This window comes from Dipteris shenzhenensis, chromosome 25, assembly GCF_047967505.1.
Source record: "Dipteris shenzhenensis isolate YYH24624 ecotype China chromosome 25, Dip_SZ_1.0, whole genome shotgun sequence".
Classification (NCBI taxonomy): Eukaryota; Viridiplantae; Streptophyta; class Polypodiopsida; order Gleicheniales; family Dipteridaceae; genus Dipteris; species Dipteris shenzhenensis.
In genome coordinates this window covers 24,386,991-24,403,074 of record NC_141620.1, presented here as the reverse complement: position 1 = coordinate 24,403,074, position 16,084 = coordinate 24,386,991, and the positions used below count along the sequence as shown (strand labels likewise).

The window sequence follows — 16,084 nt, the reverse complement described above, 5'->3', positions numbered from 1 at the left end:
TATTTTTGTGCTTGAACATGTGCTTATAGGGGAGAGTCAGGGGATATCAGGTGTAAGCTTTACAATAGCAATAAAGTAATAACTTACATATCTCAAGGTGCCTTAGCTTGGTAGCTGTCCCGCAAATAGAGTCAATGTCGTGGCGTGTTGATATTGCAATCATTATTTCTATTTCTAGTGTTGTTGCCTTGTCAGCTATCATGTTTAAACTGTTTCCCTTATATTTGTTTGTGTTGAAAAGACTAAAGTCAATTGTTCCACAAATATTTGCATCCTGGATGGAAAGATTGTCAATTACTTTTTCTCCTTAGATGATGGCCTTTGTCATGACTGAGTCTGTTGTTCACCTCTGGAGTTTTTCCAGAAACTCAGTACAAAGACATTTGTATGTATGGATGCTTGTGTATCAGGGCATGTGGATATTTGCGTGTGTGAGAGCATATATTTCTACATCGGTTAAAGCCCACTGTCGGGTGCGGGTGTTGATGATGTTCCATGGGGATATTGTGGCATCTGATCCCTGTTTCAGCCTCATTGTTGGTGATTGAGTACCTTATGTAAAAATGCACGATTTGAGTTTGGGCATGTTCCTAGATTTATCTAGACACACCCATGCATATACACACTTTTTTTTTTTTTCCAAAAGCCCTTAGCTACACTAGCTGTGTACATCTTAGTGTCTACCCCCTATATACATGCAGTGCACAAAATCCTTCTACATTTTTTAGCCTATCATATTTTGCCCACCCATAGGCTGCAGACATTCATGTCTTGCAGCTCATCCATGAACATGTGCTTCAGATCATGTGAAATGTTTTCATCCATGAGATTCTCTGGCTTTCCTTCTTTCATCACTATAGGTCCACACAAACTCACTTGCATTATTCTGACAATGTCAACCTTTAAAAAATTCACTCTATTTCTATGGATTTTGCCATCTAAGTCCTCCAACTGATAAGAACCATTTGAAAACTTCTTCAAAACATGGTAAGGACCTTCCCATTTTGTCACGAACTTGGTCATAAAGGTACTATCCAGCTTACTAGCATAGCAAAGAACCAAGTGTCCTTCATATTTCAGATTTGCTCTCTGCTGATTTCTCTCCTGTGTCAATGCATAATGTTCCACTGCCTTCATCCTATCCAGCTGAGCCTCTTGCAAATCCAACAGCCTATTCTCAAGGACTAAACTAGACTTCTCATCCATCTTTATAAACATTTAAAGTGCTGGAATTTCCACCTCCAATGGTAACAAAGCTTCTTTCCCCATACACCAGATGGAAAGGGGAAAACTGAGTTCCTTCCTTCACTGCAACACAGTAAGCCCACAAAGTTCCATGTAGTGCAAGATCCCAACCCTTTTCAAGTGTCCTAATCGTGTACACTCTCCCTTAAAGTTCTCATTTAAGCTTTTACACTGAGGATAGTGAGGGGCGACATACTTGTGTTTGATCTTCAACTTGTCGCACAGCAAATCCATCAACTCACTTCTAAAACCCGGTCCTCTGTCAAAAACTAACTCCAAAGGCACACCAAAGTGGCAACAGATATCTTCATAAACAAACTTACAAACTTGCTTAGCATCGACAGCCCGTACTGCTCTTGCTTCAGCCCACCGAGATAAATAATCCATAGCAGTAAGTAGATAACAATTACCTCTAGCAGTCATAGGCAAAGGACCAATGGCATCAATCCCCCACTTTTCAAAAATATTGCATGCAATAATCACATTTCTAAGTTCTGGATGAAGAATCCTCTTACCCATCTGCTGGCATTGCAAACAAGGCATGTCTCATTGCAAAGAAGACACATATCCTTCAGTCAGAATTTTTTTGAGCATAATCTTGAAAGCATAGAGACCACCACAAATACCTTCATGATTGGCTTCCAATATGTGCAGAATTTCCTCATGCCAGGGCACTCTCTTGAGAATCAAATCAGCACCCTTCATATACAATACTTCATCAATCATGCAGTATGGTTGACATGCCTTCACAAAATGATATCCTCTCTGCTTAGGAGCATCTGTAGGAACTTTCTCAGTTAGCAAAAAAAATTCTTCTTTAGCCAAGAACTCCCTACCTTCATAAAGTGGCTCTTGAATCTTCACTGTACTCACATGAGCATCAAACAGTCCTTGGGCAGCATCATTAGATTTTGCATTTTGGCCTCTTTCCACATGTTGCAAGGTCCATGCTTCAAACTGTCTCGACAACTTCTTTATGGTGTTCACCCAGCTCTTAAGATGTGCATGTTTTGTCTTCCAGACACCCAATACCTTCTTTAACGACCAACAAAGAATCACCTTTAATTGCAAGCCTTCTAATACCCATACTAATGCATATCCTCAGTCCTTCGTACAATGCATGAGCTGGAAACCCATCCTTTGGACTTCTTTACCCCCTGGATCATGTACTACAATACACTGCTTGGTGTTTGATGGAGAAGATAACACAACCAATGCTTTGACTTTGGTTGGGTCCGGATACTACATGACCCAATACCATTTTTAGATACTACATGACCTGTTGTACTCAAAGTTTATGGCGACCCACCAAGAGTCACACTTGGGTCACGTCATGGTCACCTCAGCAACATGCCAAGTTGTTAGACCTTGGTCATACCTAGTCGCAGCGTGTTCACATGTGTTCACATCTTGGACTTGACATGGACATGACCTGGACATGACATGACTTGGACATGACATGGACTTGACATGGACATGACGGAAGCAATACATGACTGAAGAGTGCCAAACCTCAACCTCGACTCACCATGGTCAAAGTCAATCAGAGGGAAGTATTGGCGCAATGGTACGCGGGATACACCTGTTGGTGCACATGGGAAGCAGTCCAACAATTAAGAGGCATAGGTGGTGCACCAACCCTCTCAACCAACTAGTGTCAGGAGCGCAGGAGAATACATGGAGCACGGGATTCACTGACCCAGGACAGGCTGGAGTGTTGCGGAAGCCATCAAGGACAGAGCGGCCCACAAACGGTGGAATGGCTAAGGATGGCTAAGGGTGCAAGAAGGCAACCAATAGGAAGAAGGTGTGGAGATTGGTAGCGGGGGGTGGAGCAGAGGAGGAGAAGGTGAAGAGGGGGAAAGGGGAAAGGAGAGGGACATTCTGGCAGGGACGAGAGGCGGGAGTGAAGGAGTGAGAGGCTAGAGTCAAGAGCTCGCCTCGTGTGTATCTTCGGGGAGTGTATCAGTCATCTTGCTTTCTAATGAGTTATGCTACTTCCCATCTCTGCTCACTACTCTAAAATCTCTTTTCGTTGTGTTCTCCTCCCCTCCTCTCCCTTCACCTGGTACAACGGACCTGTGTCATGTGGTTGAAGTTCCTTGCTGTTCATGTCGAGGGATGGCTTTCATGATGTTGTTCCGCTTTGGTCTTCTTCTTGCTCACATCACTTCAGCACTTGTACCGCTTGCACATAGTTGACACCATTGACAAGCACTCACCTACGTACCATCAGTGACACTTATGGCACGTCTTACTCGCTTCTCGCACCAGTGGCCCTAGGCCTCCGGTAATACTTCCGGAAGTGTTAGGAAACCCCCCCCCTCAGACAGTTTATGGCGATCACGGTGGGACACTGCTGGTGTTGAGTAGCACGAGTGAAGTGGTGATCTAGGGTCCTAGAGAGAGGTCTTATGCCGAGTAGTTCTGAAACATTTGAAGGAGCTAGTGAGAGAACTAGGAGGTACTTGAGGAGAGTGGAGAAAAGACTTCCGGCAGACCAAACTAGGTACAAGAAGCATTACGTGCGACGAAAGTTTGCGAAGTCCTCAACTCGAGCACAAAGTGAGCCCATTGGAGCAGTAGCCAGAGCAAGTAACTTCATCGACACTCTCATTGACTTGGACCAACAAGAACCCTGGTGGTCAGATCCGGACTCCGGAGAAGAAGAAGTGCAAAGCGGAGAACAGGTGAAAGAAGAGGGTACTAAGGACGAGGACTCCTCAGGGACTCATCAAGGTCAAGGCAGCCCCTCTCCTCCTCCTGCAATGATGTCTTCATCAACCACCTCTTCTACCGGAGTGGTGACTCCGCCTCAACCTCTTGTGGACAAGCTGCTACCTCATCTGTTACGCATAGCTCCGGGCTCCTAGCTAATCCCTCTTCTATATCTATTCCATTGGGGGGTACTTTTGCTCCGGCCATGCCTTTACCTGCCATGATGGTTTCATCTCCCTTTCCATCCACACCGGTGTTGCCTTTTCCATCACCTTCTTCCTTCCCTTCTGCTTACTCATCCATGACTTCAACTCCGTCCCTCTCTTTCCCAAATGCTCTCCCATCCTCTTTCACCCCCACATCTTCCATGTTCTCACCCTTTCCCTCTGCAACACCGAGACCCCCCACTTACGCCCTACCATCTGGGTACACTTCCTCTATGACTACATCAGTAGTGACTTCTCCATTGTGGTCCTCCACAGGAGGGGTTGTCGGGGTGGTCTCCTCCTCGGGAGCACCAACACTCATTACAGCCCCATCGGGACTCCCTCCAACTCTTGCATCCTCTCCAACCTCTCGGGTGGGGATGGCCCCCTCTCCAACCTCTCGGGTGGGGACGGCCGTTCTCAGTCCTCCAGACAGAGCGAGACTTCTCGAGCTACTCAACAAGGTCCACGTGAAGACTCAAAAGTTCAAAGGCCACCTCCATGAAGATGCGGAAGCTCATGTGAGAAAGTTCCTCACAGCATGTAGAGCTAAAGGTGTGGAGAATGAGCATGTGTTCCTTCACATCTTTCCCTCGTCATTGGAGGATGCTGCGGATGTATGGTACAGTCAATTTCCTCCGGACCACTTCCAGACGTGGACAGACCTAAGGGAGGAATTCTTACGCACTTTCAAGTTGGAAAAATTCGAACACATGATTGTCCAAGAGTTATCCACTGACACCATGAAGCCTGGAGAGAGCATCTCTGATATGTACACAAGGATGAGGGTCTTGGCGGCAAAGATGTCGGTGCCACCCAATGACGCCGTCATGAAGGGGTGGTTTTTGAAGGCTTTACCCTCCACCATTGCTATAAGGCTGGTTGACAAACTTCCTGAGCATGCCTCACTACAAGAATTTCTGAGGGAAGCGGTGAAGATGGAACGGTCCCAGTTAAGTTTCGCCTCAACACCCGCTCAGACCGCCCAACTTCCGAGAGAAGAGGGCTCACAGGCATGGCAGCAACTCAAGAAGGAATTAGAAGAAATCAAAGAAGGTCTAAAAGACAGAACAAAAGTGGATGGACCGTCACCCTTTGAAGCTCAGATAGTCTCTGGTGCATGGACTGCAAGGGTTCGGGCCATGGCTACTGGGAATGTCCATCGAAGCGTAAGGTACCCACCCCAACCTCCTTTTGCACATTTTGTGAAATTCATGGACATGATGCCTCCGAGTGTAGGTATCTTAAGGGGTTGAGGAAGCTTCTGCCGGAGTATCCAATTGGGGAGCCACTGGTGGCTACAATCAACAAAGCTGCACCGACCACTTCAGGGCCAGTACCCCTAGCTTCAGCCCCTGTGAAGGCACCTGAACCACCCACACCCTATCATTCCACCTCCACTACTTCCTAATCCTCCTAATCCTCCTTTGCTCCAAGCTCCTACTCCTAGTGAATTTGGGGCTCCATACTTCTACCCTCCGCCCTACTATGCACAGTATCAACCACCTATGTCAGGGGGTGGATATGGACCCCCTTATGTTAACGGTCGACGGGGTGGGTTCCGAGGTGGACGTGGAGGCAGAGGTACCAACTTTCGTAGGCCCATCATGTGCTATAGATGTGGTGAGTATGGCCACTACCAAGATGATTGTACACAACCATTTGGGGGACCCTCTTGTACACAGTGCAACACAAATGACCACTACACCAAAGATTGTCCCAATGGCAGAAGGGAATTAACATCGCAAGTCAACATGGTTGATGTAGTAGTGGCGGGGGAGGGTGACAAACCCCATTTGATTGGTGCAGTGTTGGGAGCTGTGACTAGGTCACAAATGAAGGGTGACAGTAGTAAGGATGATTCAACATCAATATCGGAGACCTCATCACCAACTAACACCAGCTCAGTCACTAGAAGAGCATCCCCACCTCCTTCCTCCAAGGTGGACAGTGGGCACAAGACTAAATCGCCCTTGTCCTCTCCTGTAACTGGATTAGAAAGGACCCGAGGGGCCCCACAGCCATCAAGACCTATCAATAGCTCTAAAACTACCTCAGCTCCAAGTGAGCAATCTATGCCTTCAAGGTATCAGGAGGTGATCAGGAGTGTCACCAAAGATCTTCAATCTAGTTCTGAAGATGAAGGAGTCACACCTCAGTTTCCTTCCCGCAAGTCCAAAATAGTGAGGTTTGCAACAGAAGTGACAACTTCAGGGCAAAAACGTGAAGAGTTGCAGGCAGGCCCATCCACCTTCCACTCAGGAAGCACAATGAAGCAAGAGAAGGAAAAAGGGGTGAAGCCTCGTAGTGCCAAAGAAAAGGGGAAATGGGTGATGGGAGAGTCACCACAGGAAATATTGACTGAGAATCCAGAGGCACCTCCTCTCCCTCGCGTAAGCTTCGACCCTCGGCCAGAAGCTCGGCGGATGAAGGCACAAAAGATTGCTGCTACTGTCCAGCCCTATTCTTTGATGGATGACTTGATGGATTTTAGGCCCAATATCACCTTACGACAACTCTGTCAATTGTCTCCACATATCAAGCATCAGACTATTGCATTTGTGAATCGCATGCCAGGAGGGCGCCAAAGGGGATCTGTTCAGGGCGGACCCACACCAGAGACAGTAACAGTTCAAGATGGAGTAACACTAGACAATTGCTCAGCCTATGCTGCCCTCACATGTGAACAAAGTCCCAAGCTCGCAGTGGAGATCAATGGGGTGGAGCTGAAAGATGTTTTCTTGGATGGTGGGGCAGCAGTAAACATCATGCCGAGAGGTACTCTTCAACAACTGGGTTTGAAATTGACAACTGACGTACATTTCCAAGTACGCATGGCGGATCAACGCAAGGTGAAGCCTATGGGGGCTGTAAAAGGTGTTCACATGAAGATTGGGGGAGTTACATTCCTGTCCAATTTTGTTGTACTTAATATGACAGAGGGTGAGCAGACTTATCCTCTACTTCTTGGTAGACCATGGTTACGCTCAGCAAAGGCCATTTAAGATTGGTCAAGTGATGAAGTTCGACTACCTTTGGGATCCACATCCTTAGAAATAGACATGGTTACTGGAAGGGCCCGCCACCGACCTGTGGAACTTGGGGAAGAGGATTTTGAAGAAGAAGAAGGGGTGGAAGAGGAGCGATGGGCACTTGGGGATTGGCCCCTACAGGAAGAAGAGTTGGCCTATGTGGAGGACTCACCCTTCCAAGGTGAAACCGATGTAACAGCGGCACGAGATGTTGGTGAGAGCTTGACGTACTTGTTGGAACATGCTAGACCAGATGAGGAAGAAGCTGTCATCTTGGATTGGATGGGGGCCCTGGGATCCTTAGCCATCAACATGGTGGAGTTGTGTCCAGAAGAGGATCCTGAAGCCCATTTTGGTACTTCACGGAATGCGCAAGAGGTGAGCCAGGAAGCCTCTTTCCCACCTGGTTTGGCTGATCTCATGTATGAACGGATGCCTTTTGGCCTTCTTAATAATGCCCACATGTATCAGCGAATGATGTCCGCAAGTACCAGACCAAGTGGTGGGGAGGCCACCAGGGTGACTCAAAGACAAGACCATGAAGCAGCAATGGAAGCAATGGATGCACACGACATGGATGCCTCACACCAAGAAAATGACCATGGGGTCACAACAGAGGAGGAAGAGGATCCTATGCAAGAAGATGATGAGCGAGCGAAGCATAATGATGGACCTGAAGAGAACACTTATGAATCTATGGAAGAAGAAGATGACCACATAGATCATAGGCTGGCTGAGCACAATGATGGTATTGGAGAATACACTCATGGATCTACAGAAGAAGAGGATGATCACCTACTTACTGATGTCACTCCAAGGCAGGAGGTACCGGAAATGACTCTTGGAAGGGTTATTGAATCCATTATGCAATCTGACCAACCTAGGAGGGGTCAAGAGGCCGGACAATTTGAAGGAGCCGTCCACATTCACACTAGAGTCTGGAACTTCAGACCTTCAAGGCAAGCCCACAGCATACAGGGAGAAGAAGATGTCGCGGACCTTGTTCTACTCGACTTATATATGTCAGAAGCTGACTCCCCAACGACACAGGAGGTTCATGACACTACATACGAGGTGGTTGGACTACCATATAGAGGAATGCTCAAGCAAGCACAAAAAGGAAAGAAGAGAATGGGCCCAACTGTTGCCTCTACATTTCAACCATTTCCAGAACACACCCAACCGTCCTATCCGAGCTCTTGGATGGAAGAAGTAGTGGGGAATTTTTCTCTAGATGATTCTCCTGCGCACCCAGCAGTGGGAGTAGAAGAACCGAACAACTCCGCATCAGGAAGCATACCTCAGGTTGACCATGCCAGGGATTGGAGGTATCTGAACATAGGGACAGAAGACCAACCGCGACATCTTAAGGTAGCCAGTTGGGTCTGGGAACATGACTATCTCCTTGCTGCATTGTCTGATTTTTTTCAAGAGTATGTTGATGTCTTTGCCTGGTCATATAAGGATTTAAAGGGAGTACCCACTGAGTTCATGGAACATCGCATCGATCTATATCCGGAAGCAGAGCCGGTGATCAGGGGACCATATCGCATGAATCCTAACTATGGCAAGGCTGTCCATGCTGATATTCAAAAGATGGAGCAAGCAGGGTTGATCTACCCTGTTGACTACTCCGAATGGCTTAGTGGCATCGTAGTGGTACCCAAAAGAGAGACTAGAAAACTCCGAGTTTGTGTCGACTATAGGAGTTTGAATACCGCCACACGTCGGGATAGATTTCCTCTCCCCTTCACTGACAGGGTGCTAGAAACCGTAGTTGGTCATGCTCTCTACTCCTTCATGGATGGATACAGTGGGTATAACCAGGTTCGGGTGCGAGAGCAAGATCAGTTAAAGACTACCTTCGTCACCCAATGGGGAACTTATGCTTACCGGATGATGCCTTTTGGTCTATGCAATGCACCGGCCATGTTTCAACGTCTTGTCACCAAACTCTTCCAAGAGAACATCGGAAAGTTCCTTGAGGTATTCTTGGATGACTTCTCTGTGTTCAATGGTAAGAATGCTTCTCACCTCGAACCTGCTATTCAGACTGATCACATGAGTAAGTTGAGGTGGGTTTTTGATAAGTGCAGAGAAGCTAGGTTGTGCTTGAATCCGGACAAATGCTTCTTCCTCGCCTTGCGAGGGGTCCTCCTTGGCCACATCGTCTCAGCTAAGGGAATGACCACGGACCCAGCAAAGGTGGAAGTGATATTGACCTTGCCTATTCCTCGCACACCCAGAGAAGTCAAGTCTTTTTTGGGACATGTGGGTTATTATAGAAGATTCATCAGGTCCTATGCCGACATAGCGGTGGCGTTGACGGAACTCCTTCAGCAGGAGCGTCCTTCAACTGGTCGGCACCTCAACAACTGGCGTTTGACAACCTCAAGGATCGTCTAGTAAAGGCACCCATCTTGCGGCAACCTCAATGGGATGTCATTTTTCATGTGCATGTAGATGCAAGTGGGCTGGCCATTGGGGCGATATTGGCCCAACCAGATGAAGAGCACAAACTCGACCTACCTGTGTACTTTGCAAGCAGACAACTCAATGGAGCAGAAAGAAACTATAGCACCACTGAACGCGAAGGCTTGGGCATGGTCTATGCCATGACAAAGTATCGGCACTATCTCTTGGGCAGTAAGTTTATCATCATTACTGATCATCAAGCTCTCAAGTACTTACTGAACAAACCAACGCTTGGGGGGAGAGTGAGTAGGTGGATTCTTCTATTTCAAGAGTTTGACTTTGACATCCTAGTGAGAGCAGGCCGATTACATCAACCAGCAGACCACTTGTCAAGGATCTCTTCAGGTGAAGCAGCCATAGGAGTTGATGATGACCTTCCAGATGCGGGCCTCTTCCGTGTCGATGCCACAGTACCAAAAGATGACTGCCTGTTTGCTGTGGATAGCTTTCCCCCATGGTATGCAAACATTGTACAATTATTGTCTACAGGGGAGTTCTCCAAAGGGTTAACTCCAGCACAAAAGCGGAGGCAGATTCTTCAGGCTGCTCCTTTCAAACTGATCGCGGGTCAGCTGTACAAGTTGGGGAAGGACCACATTTTAAGGAGGTGTGTGCTCCCTCATGAAACACAAGACATCCTTCAGGAGGCTCACTCAGGAATGGGGGGAGGTCATATGGCACCAGAGGCCACTGCTAGAAAGATAATGTGCTCTGGGTTGTGGTGGCCAAAGCTATTCCAAGACTGCTATGCTTATGTGCGCCGCTGTGACTCATGTCAAAGAGGGGGGCCGAAGCCTACCCGACGGGAGTACCTTCCCCTTCAGCCATCCAGCCCTGTACCCCCCTTCTATAGATGGGGATTGGATTTTGTTGGACCCATCTCTCCTGCAACTCGAAGAGGGAACAAGTATGCTCTGATTGCTACTGATTATGGCACTAAATGGGTGGAGGCTAAGGCCGAGAAGACCTGCACTGCTCAAGTTGTGGCCTCATTCTTGTATGATCAAATCATTTCTAGGTTTGGATGTCCTGTGGAATTGATGAGTGACAGAGGTGCCCACTTTCTCAATGATGTCATCGCTGACCTCATCACCCAACTGCAAATTGTTCACAAGACCTCTAGTTCATACTACCCTCGAGCCAATGGTTTGGCCGAGAGCTCCAATCGGACCATGTCTCATATTGTGGCTCGGTTATGCCTTCATTCCTTGGCAGATTGGGATATTCTACTACCAGCTGCTCTTTTTGCTTACAAAACCGCATACAAGGCTAGCACTGGATATTCACCCTTCCAGCTAGTTTACGGCTTGGAGGCGGTTATGCCCTATGAGTTCCACATGAAGACCACTAGGGTCATGGCAGAGATGGATGATGACTTGGAGGCATGCACACTTGAGAGATTATGGGATCTTGAAGCCTTGGATGAACATCGTTGTGAAGCGATCCTGGCTCAGGAAGTCTGGCAAAGAAGGCAGAAGGCATGGCATGACAGAAATCTCAGGAAGAGGGAATTCCAAGTTGGCAGCTTAGTCTTGTTATATTCCAGTAAGTTCCTGAAGCATAAACCCAAATTTGTCAGTGGTTGGACAGGGCCCTTCTTTATCACAAGGATTATTCCCAGTGGAGGGGTTTATTTGGCCACCTTGGAGGGCAAGAAGTTACCAGCACCTGTAAATGGCTCACGGGTAAAGAAGTATCATCCACATTGACTCTCTCTTTGGATAAGGATTTCCATTCCTATTAGTTGAATTTCTATTTATTCAAACCACAACAATGTATTCCCTTTCCTAACCCTGTCAAGCTTCTACTCTCTACCCCGTTGCACTCTTTGGTGAGAGACCAATAAAAAACTGAGTTTTCCTTCTCTGGCAAGACGGAGATAGCCCTTGCCTTCTCTGACACACCCTCCTCCTTAATCCTTCTTCACCTCTCTGTCACTCAGGTTCACCTCTCTGTCACCCATGTTCACCTCCAGGTCACCCCTGTTCACCTCTAGGTCACCCCTGTTCACTCCTATGTCAACCCCCATGTTCACCTCTAGGTCACCCATGTTCACCTCCAGGTCACCCTTTTTCACCTCTAGGTCACCCCTGTTCACTCCTCTGTCAACTCCCCATGTTCACCTCTCTGTCACCCATGTTCACCTCCAGGTCACCCCTGTTCACTCCTATGTCAACTCCCCATGTTCACCTCTCTGTCACCCATGTTCACTTCTCTGTCACCCATGTTCACCTCCAGGTCACCCTTGTTCACTCCTAGGTCACCCCTGTTCACTCCTCTGTCAACTTCCCATGTTCACCTCTCTGTCACCCACCTCTCTGTCACCCATGTTCACTCCTAGGTCACCCCTGTTCACCTCCAGGTCACCCCTGTTCACTCCTATGTCAACTCCCCATGTTCACCTCTCTGTCACCCATGTTCACTCCTAGGTCACCCCTGTTCACCTCCAGGTCACCCTTGTTCACTCCTATGTCAACTCCCCATGTTCACCTCTCTGTCACCCATGTTCACTCCTAGGTCACCCCTGTTCACCTCTAGGTCACCCCTGTTCACTCCTCTGTCAAATCCCCATGTTCACCTCTCTGTCACCCATGTTCACCTCCAGGTCACCCTTGTTCACTCCTAGGTCACCCCTATTCACTCCTCTGTCAACTTCCCATGTTCACCTCTCTGTCACCCATGTTCACTCCCAGGTCACCCCTGTTCACTCCTATGTCAACTCCTGTTCACTCCTCTGTCAACTTCCCATGTTTACCTCTCTGTCACCCATGTTCACTCCCAGGTCACCCCTGTTCACTCCTATGTCAACTCCCCATGTTCACCTCTCTGTCACCCATGTTCACTCCTAGGTCACCCCTGTTCACCTCCAGGTCACCCCTGTTCACTCCTATGTCAACTCCCCATGTTCACCTCTCTGTCACCCATGTTCAGTCCTAGGTCACCCCTGTTCACCTCCAGGTCACCCCTGTTCACTCCTATGTCAACTCCCCATGTTCACCTCTCTGTCACCCATGTTCACTCCTAGGTCACCCATGTTCACCTCCAGGTCACCCTTGTTCACCTCTAGGTCACCCCTGTTCACTCCTCTGTCAAATCCCCATGTTCACCTCTCTGTCACCCATGTTCACCTCCAGGTCACCCTCTTCACTCCTAGGTCACCCCTGTTCACTCCTATGTCAACTCCCCATGTTCACCTCTCTGTCACCCATGTTCACTCCCAGGTCACCCCTGTTCACTCCTATGTCAACTCCTGTTCACTCCAATGTCAACTCCCCATGTTGACCTCTCTGTCACCCATGTTCACTCCTAGGTCACCCCTGTTCACCTCCAGGTCACCCCTGTTCTCTCCCATGTCAACCCCCATGTTGACCTCTCTGTCACCCATGTTCACTCCTCGGTCACCTATGTTCACTCCTAGGTCACCTCTGTGCACTCCTAGTTCACCCTTGTTCATTCCTATGTCACCCCCCAAGCTCACTCTCTGTCACCTATGCTCCTCCTTATGTCACCCCTTGTCACCTATGCTCCTCCTTATGTCACCCCTTGTTCCTCCCCTGTTCACCCTAGGTCACCTCTTGCCGCTTTCACCCTCAGTCACCTATGGGCACACCAATGTCACCCCTTGTTCATCCTTGGTTCACCCTTGGTTCATCCCTCCTTCAGCCTCATTCAGCCTCATTCACCTCTATAACACCCTGATCCAATATCCTATACAAGAGAGAGTAAAATTCAAACTCCAATTTTCCCACCGTGTTCATTCAAATATTTCCTCTTGCCCACACCGCTTTTTCTCTCACCTACCCCCTCCCACCAAGGCTATATTTAGCCACCAAATTCAGCGTCTGTCCTTTATCTCCCAATTCCAACCAGTGCTATATTTAGCATTTGGCTAAACTCTCCCAATTCCAACCACTACTATATTTAGCATCTGGCTAAACTCAGCGTGGATCCTTGGGATCAGCTCATCTACCTCCTCCACCGCATCTTGCAGCCCACTCATGCTATTTTTGGCTTACTTTTCTAAATTTGGATCTCTTGGTTATGTATTTATGGCTGTCCCCCCTCCAAACAACGAAACCATACGCAGCCTCCCCTCCAACGCCTTCTCCTGCAGCCTCCCTCCTTCTCCCTCCATCGCATATCTCCTACAGCCTTCTCCTGCAGACTTTCATCGCAACCCTCCTGCTGCAGCCTGCAGCCTCCCCTCCAACGCCTTCTCCTGCAGCCTCCCTCCTTCTCCTGCAGCCTCCCTCCATCGCAATTCTCCTACAGCCTTCTCCTGCAGGCTCTCCCTCCATCGCCACCCTACAGCTCTCCCTCCATCGCCACCTTACAGCTCTCCCTCCATCGCCATCCTACAACAGCCCTGCAGCCTCCCCTCCAACGCCTTCTCCTGCAGCCTCCCTCCAGCGCTTTCTCCTGCAGCCTCCCTCCTTCTCCCTCCATCGCATATCTCCTACAGCCTTCTTCTGCAGACTTTCATCGCAACCCTCCTGCTGCAGCCTGCAGCCTCCCCTCTAACGCCTTCTCCTGCAGCCTCCCTCCTTCTCCTGCAGCCTCCCCTCCAATGCCTTCTCCTGCAGCCTCCCTCCTTCTCCTGCAGCCTCCCTCCAGCGCTTTCTCCTGCAGCCTCCCTCCTTCTCCCTCCATCGCATATCTCCTACAGCCTTCTCCTGCAGACTTTCATCGCAACCCTCCTGCTGCAGCCTGCAGCCTCCCCTCCAACGCCTTCTCCTGCAGCCTCCCTCCTTCTCCTACAGCCTCCCTCCATCGCAATTCTCCTACAGCCTTCTCCTGCAGGCTCTCCCTCCATCGCCACCCTACAGCTCTCCCTCCATCGCCACCTTACAGCTCTCCCTCCATCGCCATCCTACAACAGCCCTGCAGCCTCCCCTCCAGCGCCTTCTCCTACAGCCTCCCTCCATCGCATATCTCCTACAACCTTCTCCTGCAGACTCTCCCTTCATCGCAATCCTCCTGCTGCAGCCTGCAGCCTCCCCTCCAGCGCCTTCTCCTGCAGCCTCCCTCCTTCTCCTGCAGCCTCCCTGCTTCGCAATTCTCCTGCAGCCTTCTCCTGCAGCCCTCCCTCCATCGCAATTCTCCTTCCCCCTTCTTGTTATCACCTGGCCAGCTCCCCTCCTCACTAACACCTCGCCAGCTTCCTCTCTAGGCCTCGTCATCGACTCCCCTTCTCCCCTTCTCGTTATCACCTGGCCAGCTCCCCTCCTCACTAGCACCTCGCCAGCTTCCTCTCTGGACCTCGTCATCGACTCCCCTTCTCCCCTTCTCGTTATCACCTGGCCAGCTCCCCTCCTCACTAGCACCTCGCCAGCTTCCTCTCTGGACCTCGTCATCGACTCCCCTTCTCGTTATCACCTGGCCAGCTCCCCTCCTCACTAGCACCTCGCCAGCTTCCTCTCTGGACCTCCTCATCGACTCCCCTTCTCGTTATCATCTGGCCAACTTCCTTCTTACCTCGTCATTAACGCCCCTTCCTTTCCTGCTTCCTTTCTAGCCTCCGTGCTTCTCCATCAGCTTTCCTTCTCATCACCATCAGCTCCCCCTCTTGTCACCACCTACCCCACTATCTCGTTCTATCTCAACGGGCTTGCCAACGCCTCGACAATAGCCCCCCTACCTCGTCACCAGCTCCCCTTCCCTTCCTGCTTCAAGCCCTCGACAGCAGCTCCCCTACCTCGTCACCAGCTCCCCTTCCCTTCCTGCTTCCTTTCTTGCCTTGTCATCACTCACCTTCCTGCTTCGTCATCAGCTTCCTTTCCTGCTTCGTCATTAGCTTACACTTTACCTCTTGTTCTTCTTCATGCTCGAGAAGAAGTCTAAGTATAAGCCACGGTTGCCCAGAGATAAGCTCTTCATTCCTTTCTATACTCAGTATGATTTTGCATCCCTCTTTTATTCAACATTCCGGGCCACTGTTCGAAATCGCACACGTCGAAGCACACACACCTGTACTTGTGGACCTCACCTCACCTACCTCTTGCACCAGTGGCGGGCTGCAACGCCTGCACTTTTTCCTCCACCTTCACATACTTCATCCTCTCCTCACCGCCCACCCTCCACTCCTATGATCCCCCACTTGAGATCATCTCCACTGGCCCTTCGTGCGGCCCCAGCATCCTCGGCCTTTGCTGCACCAGTCTCTATCCTCTCTTCCTCTCCAGTCCCCATTCCCACTCTTGCTCCCCCCACATCTTCCTCTCCAGTCCCCATTCCCACTCTTGCTCCCCCCACATCTGCATCTCCAGTCCCCATTCCCACTCTTGCTCCCTCCACATCTGCCTCTCCAGTCTCCATTCCCACTCTTGCTCCACCCACATCTGTAGCACAGGTTTCTGAGCCATTCCCTCTTGGGCCAGCCTCTGGAGCTTTGCCATCAGTTGCTCATGC

The 16,084-nt window shown here is 49.5% G+C and overlaps 1 protein-coding gene across 1 annotated transcript in view; it reads left to right on the top strand.

The window, feature by feature from the left end:
• Window positions 1-16,084, top strand: part of LOC147885642 (uncharacterized) — a 155,052-nt gene that overhangs the window by 54,620 nt on the left and 84,348 nt on the right. The gene's annotated exons all lie outside the window — the stretch shown is intronic.